Source organism: Eublepharis macularius, chromosome 7 (assembly GCF_028583425.1).
Source record: "Eublepharis macularius isolate TG4126 chromosome 7, MPM_Emac_v1.0, whole genome shotgun sequence".
In the NCBI taxonomy this organism is placed as follows: domain Eukaryota; kingdom Metazoa; phylum Chordata; class Lepidosauria; order Squamata; family Eublepharidae; genus Eublepharis; species Eublepharis macularius.
In genome coordinates, this window is record NC_072796.1 from 78651672 (window position 1) to 78668688 (window position 17017).

Genomic DNA, 17017 nt, shown 5'->3' on the forward strand with positions numbered 1-17017 from the left:
CCTGTGGCTGTGTAGTCCCAGCATGAGTGGCTGCAAGCCCGAGTGGCTTCTGTGGCATTCCTGCCAGCCTCCAGAGGATGTGCTGCTCTGGCAGGAGTGGCCAGACAGCTTGGACCCTAGGAAGTGAGGCTGGCATGATTATTACAGTGGCCACAGAGGTGATGACCAACCGGTCCACCTCCAGGCTGAACTGGCACCCAAAAATCAGAATGTACCAACAGATCTCTTAGGCCCTCTTTAATCCAATTTATGTCAATGAGGCCCCATTCAATTTCAATATAATTGTCATACACAAACAATGCATAACCAAATAATTCAAAATTATTTTTACTTAGATAGGAAGGTGGTATTGTAGGGAGGGGGTCTCAGATGCTTCACTACTGAGTTAGAGACAATAGCCTTCACCACCATGTTGCGTTACATATTATCTGTTGCTTTAAATTTGTATTCCTATATACTACCTGCACTCATGTTGTCTAATGTCAGTCCTAGAACTGATTATGTTCTGTTTCAGCAATTCTTCAACTCTGTATTGGATCCTTGCTAACGCTATGTCTTCGTAAGCTTGTATTTATTTATCCTATGACATTGTTTATGGTAATGTCCTTGATGCTGATTGTACTAATCTCGCACTATGTAATCCGCCTTGAGTCTCAGTGAGAAAGTCAGACTATAAATGACATACCTACCTACCTAACTAAATAAATACAAAACCAGCACATATTTATCCCTAGTTTGTAATGAACTTTGCATAAATGACCACAGCCACATGAAAGATTTGGCTGTTAATCACTATTAGCCTGCCTGATGATGGCAATGACATGGTAAAAGCTGAATTTTGTATAAGGTAATGAATATGTATACTTATTGTGGGATGGAGCATGAGGCATTATATGCAGGTTTTCATGCAGCCATATATATTCATATCTCAACTGGCCTTAATTTAATTCAGTTCAAAAGCCTTTCTTGAAAAAATCTCTATTTACTTTGGTCCATCTCACTCTGTTGGTTAAAGGAGCCAGAGTGCCCATTGCTAGAACTGGAGGTACAATTGGAAGAGCATGGGAAATGTTGGAGGGGGGGGGGCTAAATGACAAACATTGATTGGAGGAATGTCATGCAATTTCAGCATGTGTTCTGCTGCAGCTTTGCTATACAGACAGCTTGTAAAAATTAGCAGTTTCAGAACAAAATGAAATGAGGGTTGAATGGCTTCATGCTGAGTACTACCACTGGTCATAGGATTTAAATGTTTTCTTATTTATTGGGTAGTTAACATTTCTCCAAAAAGCTCAGGGTAACATTAATGGCACTATCCCATTCTAACATTACAACAACCTAGGTAGGTTAGGGTGAGGGCTGATTCACACCATGCCAAGTATCTCTCTAGGGCCATTTCAGGATGCAAAAACAGCAGGCGGGGGGGGGGGGGAGTGTTGAAGCTGCTTTTACCTACATGTTGTAGTCACAATTGACATTGGAGGCACAGAACTAGACATGGGCACGATCTGAATTAGAATTTCAAAAAGTCCCCGATTTGGGCGTTTGCTCCATCGTGACTCAGCTAATCGGTTCTGTCCACGGCAACCGATCCAGCAGTCGGGAGTTTGCTTGTTCGGGACTTGATCGGATATATCGGTTTCTGTTTGGAATTGCAGACACTCAGGCACCAGTAATTATTTCCCGGGGCAACGGAGTCAGGGGGGGAATGAGCTGTCTTTGCCCTCCTTCTGTCGCCCTCGAAACACGAATGGAAGCCCAGCTTTCCTTGATTAGCAGGCTTCCTTCCAACCACAGAGCAGCAACCCAGGGGAGGGAGGGGGAAGGGGGTGGGCACAAAGGAAAGGCAAAAGGCAGTGCGGGAGGCTGGGAGGCCACCTGCGCTGTTCACCTTTCCCCAGGACAAGGGGCGTGTGGGCAAGCCAGCCACCCCTTGTCCGGGGAAAAGGCAAAAGGCAGCATGGGAGGCCACCCGTGCCATTCGTCTTTCCCCAGGACAAGGGGGGGGGATGTACTAAAATGAATGACAGGATTGCCCATTGAAAATAATGGGAGAGGCTTGAATGCCGGTTGGAAATAATGGGAACCTGGAATGCCTATTGACTTGCATGGGCTCCATTGAAACACATTAGAGCAAAAAAAAAAAAAAAAGGGTGCAAAGAAAACATGGAATGGATTTTGAAGGAAAGTCTCTGGGCCCAGATAGACTGTTCTGGGACTGGATTGACAGGCCCTTGAGTGCAATGACGGCCCCTGGGTGTGACAGAAGGGGTCTGGGACTGGAATGACAGGCCCCACGCTGGAATGATGGCCCCTGGGTCTGTTAGAAGGGCTCTGAGACTGGAATGATGGTCCCTGGGTGACAGTCAGGGGCCAGTCATTCCAGTCCCAGAGCCCTTCTGGCAGACCCAGGGGCCGTCATTCCAGATAGGGGCCTGTCATTCCAGTCCCAGACCCCTTCTGTCACACTTAGGGGTCGTCATTCCTGTCAGGGGGCTGTCATTCCAGTCCCAGAGCCCTTCTGGCAGACCCAGGGGCTGTCATTCCAGGTAGGGGCCTGTCATTCCAGTCCCGGACTCCTTCTGTCACACTTAGGGGTCGTCATTCCTGTCAGGGGCCTGTCATTCCAGTCCCAGACCCTTTCTGTCACACTTAGGGGTCGTCATTCCAGTCAGGGGTCTGTCATTCCAGTCCCAGAGCCCATCTGAGACACCCAAGGGCCCTCATTCCAGGTAGGGGCCTGTCATTCCAGTCCCAGAGCCCTTCTGAGACACCCAGGGGCCGTCATTGCACTCAGGGGCCTGTCAATCCAGTCCCAGAACAGTCTATCTGGGCCCAGAGAGTTTCCTTCAAAATCCATTCCGCGTTTTCTTTGCACCTTTTTTTTTTTTTTGCTCTAATGTGTTTCAATGGAGCCCATGCAAGTCTATGGGCATTCCAGGTTCTCATTATTTCCAATGGGCATTCAAGCCTCTCCCATTATTTTCAATGGGCAATTCTGTCATTCGTTTTAGTACATTCCACAAGGGGCGCGTGGGCAAGCCAGCCGCCCCTTGTCCTGGGGAAAGGCAAAAGGCAGCGCGGGAGGCTGGGAGGCCGCCTGCGCCGTTCATCTTTCCCCAGGACAAGGGGCGTGCGGGCAAGCCGGCCGCCCCTTGTCTTGCAGCCAGGTGAATGGCGCGGGCAGCCTCTGAGCCACTCGCGCTGCTGCCAGCTCCGCAGTGCACCGGGACAGCTTCAGTAAGTAAGTGGGTTTTGCACAGATTGCTTCACTAGCGTGAGGCACAAAACATTTGGTATGGTTGAGTTTCTGCTGGTTGTTGACTTAGGTGAGAGAGGTTGGTGTTATAACACTTGATCTCTTTAAAGTGCAGTTCCTCCTTTTTCACTCCTTTTCAGATCAGGTGCTCCAATTTAAGCACATACAACACCTTTTTCCTTTTACTGCAGACCTCAGGGTACTCCACTGAGTTAAAACACTCTCCAGATAATGGGAAGGAGTTATATCAAAGCTATAACACTATTCCTTTGGTTGAAGGGGAGATTCCTTTCTACCCATTTCCTGGGCCAACTACAAGTTCCCAGATCTCTTGAGTCTCAATGTAATTTAGGATTGGCTATCCCACTCTAGTACTTAGACTGAAGTGCTTCATAAACTTTGTGATTTAACAGTAAGGTACACCTTTCCCTTTTTTCTTCAGAGAGAGGACTCCCTAACTTTTCCATTTTTTTCTGTCAACCCCCCCTTCTATTTGGTCATCATTCTATCATGAACTGCCATTCTCTCTCTGGCTAGCCACAGAAGGAAGAAGGGACATGTAGGATGCACTCGAATCTGCCCCAAAGAGTAATAAGCAGAAGCTCTCAGAACACTTGAGTGACATATATGAAACACTAGATATAGCATAGCCATAGAATAGAAGGAACATAACTATAGAAGAATTTAGCTTTAATATACCTGTGTATTGGCCTAACTCTATATAACAGACACAAGAAAGAGCCCTTTTGTTTTCATTTCTCTAGCATTGCATTTCGGCCTGGGTTGACTGTAAAGCTGAAAGCGCATTCTAGAGATACAAAACAACTTGCCCATCCTGCCTGGTCTCTGCCAAGTCACAAGAGATACATTCAAACCTTGATTAACAGAGTACTAGCTCTAGCTAAACTGTCTTCATTGTCTTCTTGGGAAAGACGAATAGCCAAGCATAGGCTACATATTGGGGTACTTGTTTATGTAGATAGTAACAGATTGAAGACTAACAATGGATTCTTGAAGCGTTAAGGGATGGGAACAGGCAAACTGAAGGCCTTGGGGATGACACACAGCTACTGGATAGTTACTTTATTGGCACTACAGGTGCCAGAAATGGACTGTTTGTTCTTTGAAATGATAAGTAACTTTTGCAAGTGTTGGACAACCCCTAATTATGCCAAACCAATGGAATGATGTTAGGTCATATGTACGCTTAACTAACTTGACCAGTAACTTATTGAATGCATAATTTCTGCTAATGAACCAAAAGTGATAAAAGTTCATGTAATGGCTTTGAAACTCCAAAAAGCACTTGGGTTCTGAGGGGCCTTACACTCTCTATCTACTCTCTTCCGTCTATTCGAATAAACCAGTAAGTTTTACCCTTGTCACTGGACTCTGCCATCTGCTTCTTTTCTGAGTCTGGCCCAGAAGCAGTTCAGGACACGTGGGGTGATTCCGCATGAATGGTTTTCCCTGCTTCAGCTTCTAAATAACCTTGATTTTTTATTGTGTTTCCACACGTGGGAAGGCAATCCTAGCAGCAGATTCGAAGTCACTGCACGTTTTCTCCGTTTTTTCCCATCCTGCTTTCCCCCGACTTATTTGTCCATGCGCAGCAGATTAGGGATTTTAATCATGCGGAATTCTTTATCCGATGTTCTCCCCACCCTTGCCCTTTTCTCTCGCCCTTTGAATCAACTTAATTTGATTGGCCAATCATGTTTTCTAAGCTACACCCACTACCCTTTCCCTTCCCCTCTTTTTTTAAAAAAAAAATGTAAAAAAACATTGCAATGTTTCTACAAATCTATGCAGAAACATATCCTGTGTCACATGACAACAGCTGACCAATAACGCGTCCATTTTACAACACACCAAATTTGTTACTTGTTGCTCGCTGACAGCTGACAGCTTCTGAGGTAGAGTGAAAGTGTGATGGTGGGACTTCAGCGTTCAACTAGTGGTCTAGGCAATTCATGGAGGGAGAAAGAGACTGTCCTCAACACAACACCTATCACTAAACCACACTGCTCACGAAGAAAGCGGGAAAGGTAGACACGGGGTCATTGGTAACAATTTTCCCTCCAAATGTCAATAGCCAATACTCTTCCACAATATCGGCAGGAAGTGCTCTGGCCTATCCATTATGTTTATTTGATGTAACGTTTATGTGTAGCAACGTTTTTTTGGGATTTTTTTTTTTAAATGAAGATGTGCATCATTCAACACTGTCCCCGGAAAAAGAGATGAGGAATCGATTTTTATCCTGTCAAAAATTCTGCATGATGGACTTTGAGCCCATGAAATGTGCGAAACAAAAGCCTAATGTGGAATTGGGGAGAAGTGGATTCGTAGGACTCCACCGCGGCATGACTGTTCAGAAAGTCCGATCAGAATTGATCATGCGGAATCCCCCGAGTTTGCGTGTAACAGACATGTCAATCATTCTCCCTTCCTGCTGCTGTTTCAAGCCTTTACCGGTCTCTTGCTGGATGCAGCACTTGGCATCCAGCAAGAGATGCGAAGACATTTTTGTGCTGATTCTGTCATAGTGTGTTATTGATTTTATGGATGTTAATGAGTGACTCAACCTTTACCTATTTATATTCTGCTACATCTATATTAGTACGCAGAGGTGGCAAATCAATGTTACAAATAATAATAAAACAATAGCAAGTGGCTCAAGATTATGAGGCAGGGATTTGACTCTCTCTCACATGCTTGGATGTCCAGTTTTCACATCTTAAACTTCATCTGTATTTTTCTACTAAAAACAATCACATTCTTTTAGAGATGCTTTGAAAAAGACTTGCATAAGCATACTAGTAAATTTCTAGCATTCTCTTAATTTACAATTCTATACAGGCTGCATTATAAACCAGAATATATGGAATTAAAGCTCCATATAGTGAACATTTAATAAATGGTGGTGGTATCAGTATTCAAGAGTGGATGAAGCTGATTATAATCAGATGAGTTTTATGCCATATTTCTCTGAGTAATAAAAGCCCAATGGTCCCTTGTGGGTTATTTTTTCCTTCATTAGAAAAATGATAAAACTCCCTTGGGTTAGAAAAGAAGCAAAGTTTGTCACAAAGACATTTTTATGGCCTGTAGGTAACCATAATCTAATGCTAACCCCCATTTTTAATTACATATAAAAATTAAAAGGCTTAAGAAAATGAAACTAATGTTAATTTTGGGTCCAATCCTGCTTTCATAGACAGTAAAGACAAGGCTCCATGTAGCCCATGATATTAATCTAAACAGACTGGAATGGATGAATGCTTGAGTAGCTTCTTGGCTGCTAAAAAATGGAGAGCTAAAAACAATTCTTGTTTTAAATGGACGCTCCATTACCACTAAAGTCTTAGAAATGCCTGTAAAGAACGAAGCAGGAACCATGTTGTCTATTGTTGCTAATAAAAATAAGGTCCAGGAAATAAAAAATACACAGCATGTGGTATTTCAGAAAGCTAGAGGAGGATGAGAATACCTGCTCTGATGCTGGCGTTATTGAATATGGAAATTATAAACATTGCTGAAAACTACATGACTTGGCATGAAGATATAGACAAAATGATTGATGTAAAAGGATTTTGTATTGTAGGGAGGGGCTTCAGATGCTCCGCTAATGAGTTAGGGACCATAGACTTCATCCACAGGCTTCACCACTATGTTGCCTTACATACTATCTGTTTCTTTACATATGTGCTCCTATGACTGCCCTAGAATTACTTATGTTCTGTTTCAGCATTTCTTCAACTCTGTATTGGATTCTTGCTAATGTTATATCTTTGTAAACTTGTGTTTAATTACCCTATGGCATTGTTTATGAAATTGACCTTGATAATGACTGTACTAATTTCACACTGTGTAATCCGCCTTGAGTCTCAGTGAGAAAGGCGGACCATAAATGACATAAATAAAGTAAATAAATAATCAGTCACTCAATCATGAATAACAATTAGTCTCCATGTCACTTGCAGCTTCTATTGCTACTGTTGAGAGATGGGTAGACATCCAATTCAAGTGCTCAGGGTTGCTAACCTCATTGTGGTTCCTGGGGATCTCCCAGAATTACAAGTGATACCCAGACTGATCAGTTCTCTTGGAGAAAATGGCTGCTTTGGAGAGTGGACTCTATGGTATTATGACCTGCTGAGGTCCATTCCCATCTACTCCCAAGACTCCACTAGGGTTGCCAGGTTCCCTTACCCACCCAGCGGGAGGAGGGGACCCAGCGCTTACCTTCCTGGCACTTTTAGAACATGCCTGCATGGCCCCGCTCCAGCATGATGATGTCACTTGTGGGAAGTGATGTCATCATGCAAGGCTAAGGAGGTAAGTGGGCCCAAATCAGCCTACTGCAAAGCATGGGAGCACTCTCAGAGTGGTACAATGATGTCAATCATGCCATCGCACTGGTCCCAGGAGTGTGCCGAGGAGGCTCATTCCCCGCCTTTCTCACTGCTGGCCAAATAAGCAGCGGCAGTGGGCAAAAAGTGGAATGGGGAATTCTCCACCTCCATCGGGGCAATGGGATCCCTAGTACAGATTGGCACAAACAACAATACAAAAAAAAAGGCACAAACAGCCCGATCTGCTGTTTGAGAACAAGCTGTTCATGAGGCCCCATTCTAAATGAACGGGTGGTCATTGCAAGCCTCATTCGTTGCTGTTCATCAAGCCCGACAGTCTGGCACCTGCAATCAATTCCCTTGGCAATGTAGGCAGGGATTGTCCGAACTCTGTCTGAACTCCTGCTGTTGCCTTGGAAACCCCAATCTAAGCCCAATTTAGCTTGATAGGCAGGTCTTCCTTTAAAGTGTGGAGCTCCAAATTTGTTACAAGAGAGCAAAGACCATGGGGGAGGAGGGGCTCCCAGCTCTGGCTAGTCTTTGCATACAGTGGAGAGGGAAAGATGTTGGCATTTTGATAGAGAGACAGGGAGAGTGCATTGGAGCTTGAATTTTCTTTGTGTGTGGTGGGATATGGATCTACTCCTTCAGGTTCCAGGGATGCTGCCAGGCTCTGGGCCAAGCTATTATTTATTATTGGTACCTTTCCTGATGCCTGCTCAGGTCAGGTTTCTGGGAGTGGTGCAGTAGGGAACTTGACCAAACTTGGATGATGGCTGGAGGAGAGCCTGCTGGCCCCTATGAACAGCCAACCATGAACATGTTCATGAACAAGGCCATGTTCATGGTTGTTCGTGAGTTCCTGTTCGTGGATGGCAATGAACAACGAACATCATGCTCGGTTTTTTTTTCTGTTCGTGCCCATCTCTAATCCTTAGGCTACACCCCCTGGAATTTCTCAACCTGCAGTTGGCAGCCCTAAAGCATGTTGTAGTGGTTAGGGTATCAGACTACAATCTGGGATACTCAAGTTCAAATTCCTACTCTACTTTTTTGCTTGTGAACCTTGGGGGCCAGTCACTCTCTTTCAGGCTAACCCATCTCATAGGGTGTTGTGAAGATAAAATGGCAGAACAGCAAATTATGTACACTGCCCAGAACTCCTTGGGAGAAGCATGGAATAAAAATATACTAAATAAATACACAAGATAGATTAATTTCACAGAATTTCTGTGTTTATCTTTAAAATTGAACCAGACTCTCACTTGGGCTCCTGTTGCAGACCTATGACATCATTGCTTCCTGCCAAGTCCTTAAGACTTCATTCTTCATCACTGTGTTCACCTAAGAACTGTGAATTTCCCTTCTCTCAATTCAAGCCATTTCATGAAACAGGATAGTAAAAAAGGCTTCTCTTCTCTACATAGCAGCAGGAGTTGTCGTCATAGTAACAACAACAACATTTTAAAGAATATTATTCATAAGAATAGCTTATAAAGCATGTAATAATTAGTCACGGTATAAAAAGTATATTAAAAATGTGAGCTCGGATCATAGGTTCAAAATGTGAAAAGATATTGGAAGGAGAAAAAATACAGCATGAAAGAGAAGAAGGAGCAACAGAGAGAAGCACATTTTAAAATGAAGTTTAAATAGTTAAAATGAGGGAGATATGTAGTTATTGTGGCAGTGAGTTCCAGAGGAGATGAACAGCAAGAGAATAAAGATGAAGACATGAAAAGGTAGCCAGACTCTGAAGTTGTTTTAATAATAAACTATGGTTTTGCATGATGGCTGAATGCAGACTTCTGGGTGTGTTCTCTAGCTATGTTTTTCCAGGCTACACACAGAAGAAAATAAAACCAGCACTTATCAAGATTTGAGTGGTGGCAGGGTATTAGGGCTACAGGAACTAAACAGAATGAGCAATACAATTTGAATGCTATTATATATTTTCTATGGTTCACATTCCTGTGCATGGACAGTTTTAAAGGGAAGCATGAATGGCTGGCAATATGCATAAGTAATTCTTGTGTCAAGTCTTTGACGGGCCATTTGTTGGAAAACCTATTTAACTGATTGCAGTCTACATACAGTTAACAGATGTGCCATCCAGGGATATGTCAAGCTTCCTTCCAGTGCAGCAATTAATGGCAGTCATTGGTGATGAAATAGTAGCTCTTTTAATCTTATTTTAAAAGATAGCATACAGTATAATTTCCTTTGTGCAAATGTCTCCCTGGAAGAGGAAAAAGTATCTCATGTCGTATTTGAATAAGCTTTGGAGAGAAAAATGTTCAGAATGTTAGCACACATACCTTTTCTTAGAATGCAGATCTGAAGACCTTCACATATTCAGTACTGTCACTGTGCTATTGTTCTGTAATACATTATTCCCATAAAACACAGGCACTCAGACTGAAATGGGTAGAAATTATTATTTCATAGAATCATAGAGTTGGAAGGGGCCTTACAGACCATCTAGTCAAACTCCCCGCCCAATGCAGCGATAGCCTAAAGTTTCCACAGCAAGTATTCATCCAGTTGCTCCTTGGACACTTCCAATGCGGGGGAACCCTCCCTAGGCAACCAATTCCACTACTGAATTGCTCATAACATGAAGAAGTTTTTCCTAATGTCCAGCCAGTACCTTCCTGTCTGGGGTCCGCAACCCAGCCGCCAGACTTACCTGGAGAAAAGGACGGGAGACCCCTGGGAAACATCTGCCCAGCTGCTTCCACAGGCACTTGTCCGGGGGGAACAGTCACAGCACCCCAGCAGCAGAATCAGGGGGCTGGAACAGTCACAGCACCCCAGCAGCAGAGCCAGGGGGCTGAAACAGTCACAGCACCCCAGCAGCAGAGTCAGGGTGCTAGAACAGCCCCAGCGCCCCATCAGCAGAGTCAGGGGACCCAGAGGCTCCAGGGAAGGCAATACAGCCAGCAGCAAGTGTGGGAGGGGAAGAGCCAGAGGGGGAAGCCTGCAAGGGAAGGGCAGCCGTGCCCAGCATCAAGGGACAGGCCAGCGGCAATGGACAGGCAGCCCAGATACTGGCCAGGGCGGCACCTCAGGAGCAAAGTCAGGGAAGCGCAGCCACACCCAGCTCCAAGGGACAGGCAGCCCAGATGCCGGCTGGAAGGGCACCTTGTGAGCAGAGGCAGAGATGGCCAAGGCGCAGCACCTGGAAAGGCCCTGCCAGCCTAGTCCTGCAGAGAAGGTTAAAGGAGAATGAGGGAGGGAGAGAAGAAGGCACACCTGGAGGAAGCCTCAGCTGGGACACCTTTACATTCAGCCCCACCTTGCTAGAGAGGCAGGAAAGGCCGGGAGGAGTTAATGGAAGAGAAGTAACACCTGAGAGCAGACACAGCTGGGCAGCCTCAGGAGAGAGAAGGAGCTTGGAAGGAAGGGTGGAGGCAGCCAAGGGAAACCCTATAAAAGCAGGCTCAGGAGAGCATTCAGGGTGGGTTGATTGAGTAGGAGTGATGGAGTGGAGTGAAGGCAAGGAGGAAAGTTGAAGAGGAGGAGATGGCGGAGGTCAAAGGGGATGAGTGGTGCAGGTTGAGCAGGCCAGTGAGTGGACTGAGAGGGAGTCTGGGTGAGGTATACTGCCCCTCCTTCCACAGAGCAGGGTCCTGCAGCATCAGTGTGATTTGGCACCAGCTTCTGCAATGCCAAAGAATCACAGACAGGTGAAACTGCTGATGCAGGAATGTTGATTGCTGCTTGCCACCTATGTGCTAAGTTCAGCTGGGTTCCAGTAATGATATACAGATATCTTGATTTTGGCTGGAATGGCCACAACTTTATTGATTACAGCCAGGTTGGAGCATTGGCCAGGCATCTGGGCAGTGGATCCTCTGGCACCGAAGGCCTGGTGCTGTTTGATGTATGACACCTCAGCCCAATGCTGGCCCCATGGGAGCAAGTGGTGTTCTGGCCCCAGCCATGCTGTCTGGCCTTTGCCTCCTGATTCCACAGGGGTGAGCTACCCGATATGCACTACTCACCCCTTGAGGATCCAGCCCAATGCCTCAAAACCACCTGCTGAACCCCTAAAGTTGTGATTGGCCCGCTGGCCACCTGGAGCACAGAGGGTGGGTGAAAAAGCATCTTACTTCTGCCAGTGCTGCACTGGAATGGTGCCAGCACCTTGTCCCATGGAAGAGGACTCCCCCTGCTCCTCCTCTTCTTCCTGCAGCCCATGCCTGCTTCCATTGCAGTCTGGCCTTTGATGGCAATGTTGCCCATGGTGAGTATGTGAGCTTGCTTTCTGTGCTGGTAGTGGATCTTGGCACAAGTGCAGTTCTATCCCAACTAGAAATGCCATCTGCCCCCCTCCCCTCACAAAAATGCACCTATGAGGGAGACACATGTGCAAAGGACATGTGCTTCCTTGTCATGACAGAAAATGTCCTCATTGCACTGAAAATGACACTGCTTAGGGGGTGATTTTTAATGAATTGTCCCCCAGCACAACCCATAGTTTTCATATTGTTCCATAAAATGATGTTATATTCTGTTGTGGCAGGTGAGCAGGTGGGCAGAGGAGTACAAGGGAGCCTTATGCACATGGGGGGAAGGACTTGCACCCCAAACCCCCACAACAGTAATGGGACCCAGCACCACTTACTGGTGCTTGCTTCAGCTTCAATGCTTCACATCTCAAAATGGTTTGATAGAAATGAACGTATAAGTTGTATTGTCCAGTTTTGCACTCCCATGAATGTACTTTCATGAGTACATATTGTGGTGTATTTATTGTATACCTACAATGGAACAGTGTCCTCCCCCCTTTGATATTTGTGTACATTAGTTTAGTGTCATGGGGTTCTTATTAATAAATGGATTTTGTTTTTGTTTTTGCTGTGTGAGCCTAAAAGCAGGAACTTGAGTGGCCAGCCTGTTCTTGATTTGTAAGAAGAAAACACCAAGCATACAATTCACATTCTTGCATATCCACAGAAAAAAGGAGTGGCCCTGATCAGCAGTTGGAACCAGGTTCAGAATCAGATATACTGACAAACAGGGTGTTACAACTAGACATGGGCATGAACAGCAATACGAACAAAAAAAGCCATGAACATACTCAGATCAGGTTTCCACATAGGTTAGATTTCTCTCAGAACTGCTTAAATTTACTTAGGCTGCACACAGCTTGCCTCTCTTTCCCTGATTGAATGTTCTTTCCCCACTCTCAGTCTAAAACTGCATTCACTCCGCCTACACTCTCAGTCATCAAACAATCATACGACTCACTCGTCCCTCTCTTTCACCCTCACTCTTCACCTATATCACACCAAGCATGTAAAGACACATGCACACATTACTTAAAATCATTACAAATCCACACACATACTCTGTCCTTAAGCAGAACACATCTCTTTTTCAGAAGAGTTGTGTGCAGCTTTCTCTGATTTAGGGAATGTTTTATTGTCTCTGCAGTTCCTGTTAAGTCCATTTCTTAATCTTCTGTGGGTTTTGTTTTAAAGTCTTGGGTTTCTTTAACCTGCATTCCTCCTCTGGTGGGGTGCCATCTTACTCTCTGGGATGTTCCACTCCTGGGCTGAGGTCATCTTCCTTTCTGGGATGCTCCACTGCTGGGCTGGGGTTATCTCTCTCTCTGGGATGTTCCATTGCTGGGCTGAGGTCATCTTCCTCTCTGGGATGTTCCACTGCTGGGCTGAGGTCATCTTGGCTTTGGCCTTCTCTACTAGGTTGTTGTTTGCTTCTTCTGGTTGTTTCTCTATCACTATTCTATTCTTTTCTGAACATTCTATTTCCTTCTTGAGAACAGATTTTGAGCTGCTCGGTTCTTTACATACTGTCTTCAGGTTTGATGCACTGGTTGATTCATTTAGAAGGCTAGCATCCTTCACAGAGTTTCCTAACTCTTTATACTCTTTTTTGCACATGCTGAGCTTTTCTAGTACTTTACATTTGTCTTCAACCATTTCAGCAACTTTACTAGCAAGAAGTTTCTCTCTTCCTACATAAAGTCTATTTCTAACTGACTGATAGCTCCTGTACATTAGTAGAAAGACAATTAAAAGAGCAACAATGACAAAATAAATCACCATTTCTAAATGCTGAATCTTTTTGTAACTTTCTAAGGCTTTATGCAGCCTTTGGTTTTCTGTATCCAAACCTTGGTAACTGACTTCTAAACGTTCAGCTTTCTTAAGAGATATTTTCATAAACTCTAGATTCTTCTGAAGCTGTTGTTTCTCACTTTCCAGTTCTTTGTTTTCTAATTGTAACTGAACCATCTTGATGTTTATACCCTTCAAAGATTCAACCGTTCTGAGTTCTAAATTCTCTTCATCAGTTTGTATATTCTGATTTTCTAAGGACTCTAGTTGAAATCTGAGGTTTTTCTGGCTATCTAAAGTCTTTTTCAGCTTTCTATATTCCATATCCAGATTGGAGTTTTCTTGCTCTAAAGTATCTATTTTTTCAAAAGTTACCTTTAGGTTAGTAACCCTTTTCTGTAACGACTCATTTTCCCACACAAAAATGTCTTTCTTCATTAATCTCATTTTGCCTGGCTCTCCCTCTTTTGTCCTTTAACTCGGGATCTGTCGTCATTTCTTTGGAAATTATGATCTTGAATCAGGTTTTTCTTATCAACCCAATCCTCCCTGACCAGTGTTACTGAGGCTCCTGTGTCTAGAATGTCTAAAGTATCTCTCCCATTTATTTGTACCACCTCTCTCAGTTCAGTATCCTGAGCAACCATATGTATCTTTACCCCACAGAAGTAAACTGTTTCTTCAGTGTTTATGGGTAAGGCAGTGTTTTTACTGGAGGTTTCATTTGTGTTTGAGCTTTTCGAGTCTCTAGTAGCTTCTTCACTCTGATTCTCTGAGTTAGTTCTACTGACTCTCCATACATGCTGAAGTGTTGTGTTCTTAGGTTGGTTCTTTAGACATTTGTAAGCTACATGCCCTTTCAGACCGCATACAAAACATCTTCTATCATTTCTTGGTTTCTTTATCAATTTTAACTTGACTTTTTATAATCTCAGCTCTCTCATATGTTCCCTTCCTTTCTCCTTCTTGTCCTTTACTTGATTTAAACTCTGGTTTATAAGAATAGTCTTTCTGTTCGCGGCGATCCCACCCTCCTCTATTATGTGTTGATCTATCTGCCCATTCTGATGCTTGGTTGACATTCTCTGGAAGCTTATCTTTAACCAGAAGTCTGATCTCTGAAGGAAGTTGAAATAAAAACTGATCCAAAATCATTAGATCCCTTATTCCCTCTTTAGAGTTAGCTTTGGCAGATGAAATCCACTTATCAAAATAATCTATCAGTTTGGCACTAAAAGACTTAAATGACTTCTCTTTCTGAGGCACTAGGCTTCTAAACTTCTTTCTGAAGTAATCAGCACCTAGCCTAAATCTGTCATATACTGCCTCTTTGTATTTGGCATAAACAACAGGTTTATCTGAGGGAAATGTGTTGTAGATCTCAGCCAATTCCCCTCTAATTAAGCTGGGTAAATACTTCATATATTGTCTCTCTGGTATTTCCCAGTTCTGAGCAGACCTTTCAAAAGTTGACAGGAAAATTTGTGGATCTTCTCCTGACACACACACCACAAAATCTTTTGGGATAACTCTAGGAAAATCAGCTCTGGATTCAGAGTTTCCCTCCTTTTTGTCCCCACTCTTAAGTCTCTTTCTTTCTAATTGTAATCTTTCTGCTTCCAAACTAGTTTGTCTTCCCATCTCTTGAGTTCTAAGTTATATTTCAACTCTCCACTTTTCCCTTTCAAGCTGCTTTTGTTCAACTTCAGCTTTCAAATGTTCCATTTCAAGCTGCTTTTGTTCATTCCACTTTTCCCTCTCAAACTGTTTTTGTTATCTCAGGGCCAAGCTACACATGACGAATGACACTTGAACAGCAAGTGTATTTCTCCCTGTTCACTTGCCCTCCACTAAATCCACTTGCCGTTCAAGTGTCATTCGTCATGTGTAGCTTGGCCCACAGAAACTCTAAATATTCTGGACTAGGATTACACATTCCCTCAAGGTTTCTCTCCTCTGCAGTTCTACTAGGTTCCACACTGCTCTGTATCAGTATAACTCTCAGTTCTTCTACACTTTTCCCCTCATGAGGTAAATTTAACTCTTTGCACTTCTGAATCAGAGCCTCCCTTTTCATCCCCATAAACTGCCTTTTTTCTCTTTTTTACTTGTATTTCCTTCTACAATTTTACTAAACTTCACCAGATTATGTTCTCTCTTATAAATCCTACTAGTTCTTCTGTGTGTCTTTCCTTTATAACAGTTCTACATTCCTCATAGGATTTAACTGAACACTCTGGGCCAAGCTACACATGACGAATGACACTTGAATGGCAAGTGTATTTCTCTCCCTGTTCACTTGCCCTCCACTCAATCCACTTGCCGTTCAAGTGTCATTCGTCATGTGTAGCTTGGCCCTCTGTCTCTTTGGCTTTCTGTCCTTTCAGAATGCCTTTCTCTCAGAATCTTCCTTCTTCCCAGGCCATTATATCCCACTAAAAATATTTTCTCCTCCTCAGGGTGTTTGAGATCCCACCGCTAAGCCTCCACTTGTTATGACCCCTTTCTTTATTTGGGTAGATTTTGCCTTTAATCTTTCTCTTACACCCTCTGGGTAGATTGCTGCCACCAGGAATATTATATTCCAAGATGTTTTATTTAAATTTTCCCTTTTGTAATGTGCCCAAACGTCAGGCTCCTTCGTGGTTCTATGTGGCCCTGAAGATAGGAATGGGATATAGCAATGACAGATACTCCAGGATATAACAAAAACAAAGTAAACTTTTATTTTTTCAAGAAGCATATCGGTTTCATAAGAGTAGCTCTCAGTTCTTAAAGTTACTTCACTTAAACTCATTCACACAGAACTCTTCTAAGGCTGCACACTGCTTGCCTCTCTTTCCCTGACTGAATGTTCTTTCCCCACTCTCAGTCTAAAACTGCATTCACTCTGCCTACACTCTCAGTCATCAACAAATCATGACTCACTCATCCCTTTCTTTCACCCCCCCACTCTTCACCTATATCACACCAAGCATTTAAAGACACATGCACACATTTACTTAAAATCATAACATAGGGCCCCCACAAAGATTTGCAGGAGGGATCTCATTTACCCTCTCTCCTATTATTTCTTCTTATCCTTCCCTGAAAGCCTCATAGCTTCTCCCTTTTTCTGTCTGCTTTCTCTCATTCCCACCAACCAGACAATCTACCTTTATCTTCCCACCCCGCCCCATCTTCAGCTTTCCCTCCTTCCCTCTCCCTGGCAGCCACTGCCTGGGAAATTTATAGTCCAGTTGCACACTCAGGAAAGTCCTGTATCTCCTTCACTTTCCCTTTTCCTGGCAACCCTGTACTCTGACCTTTCC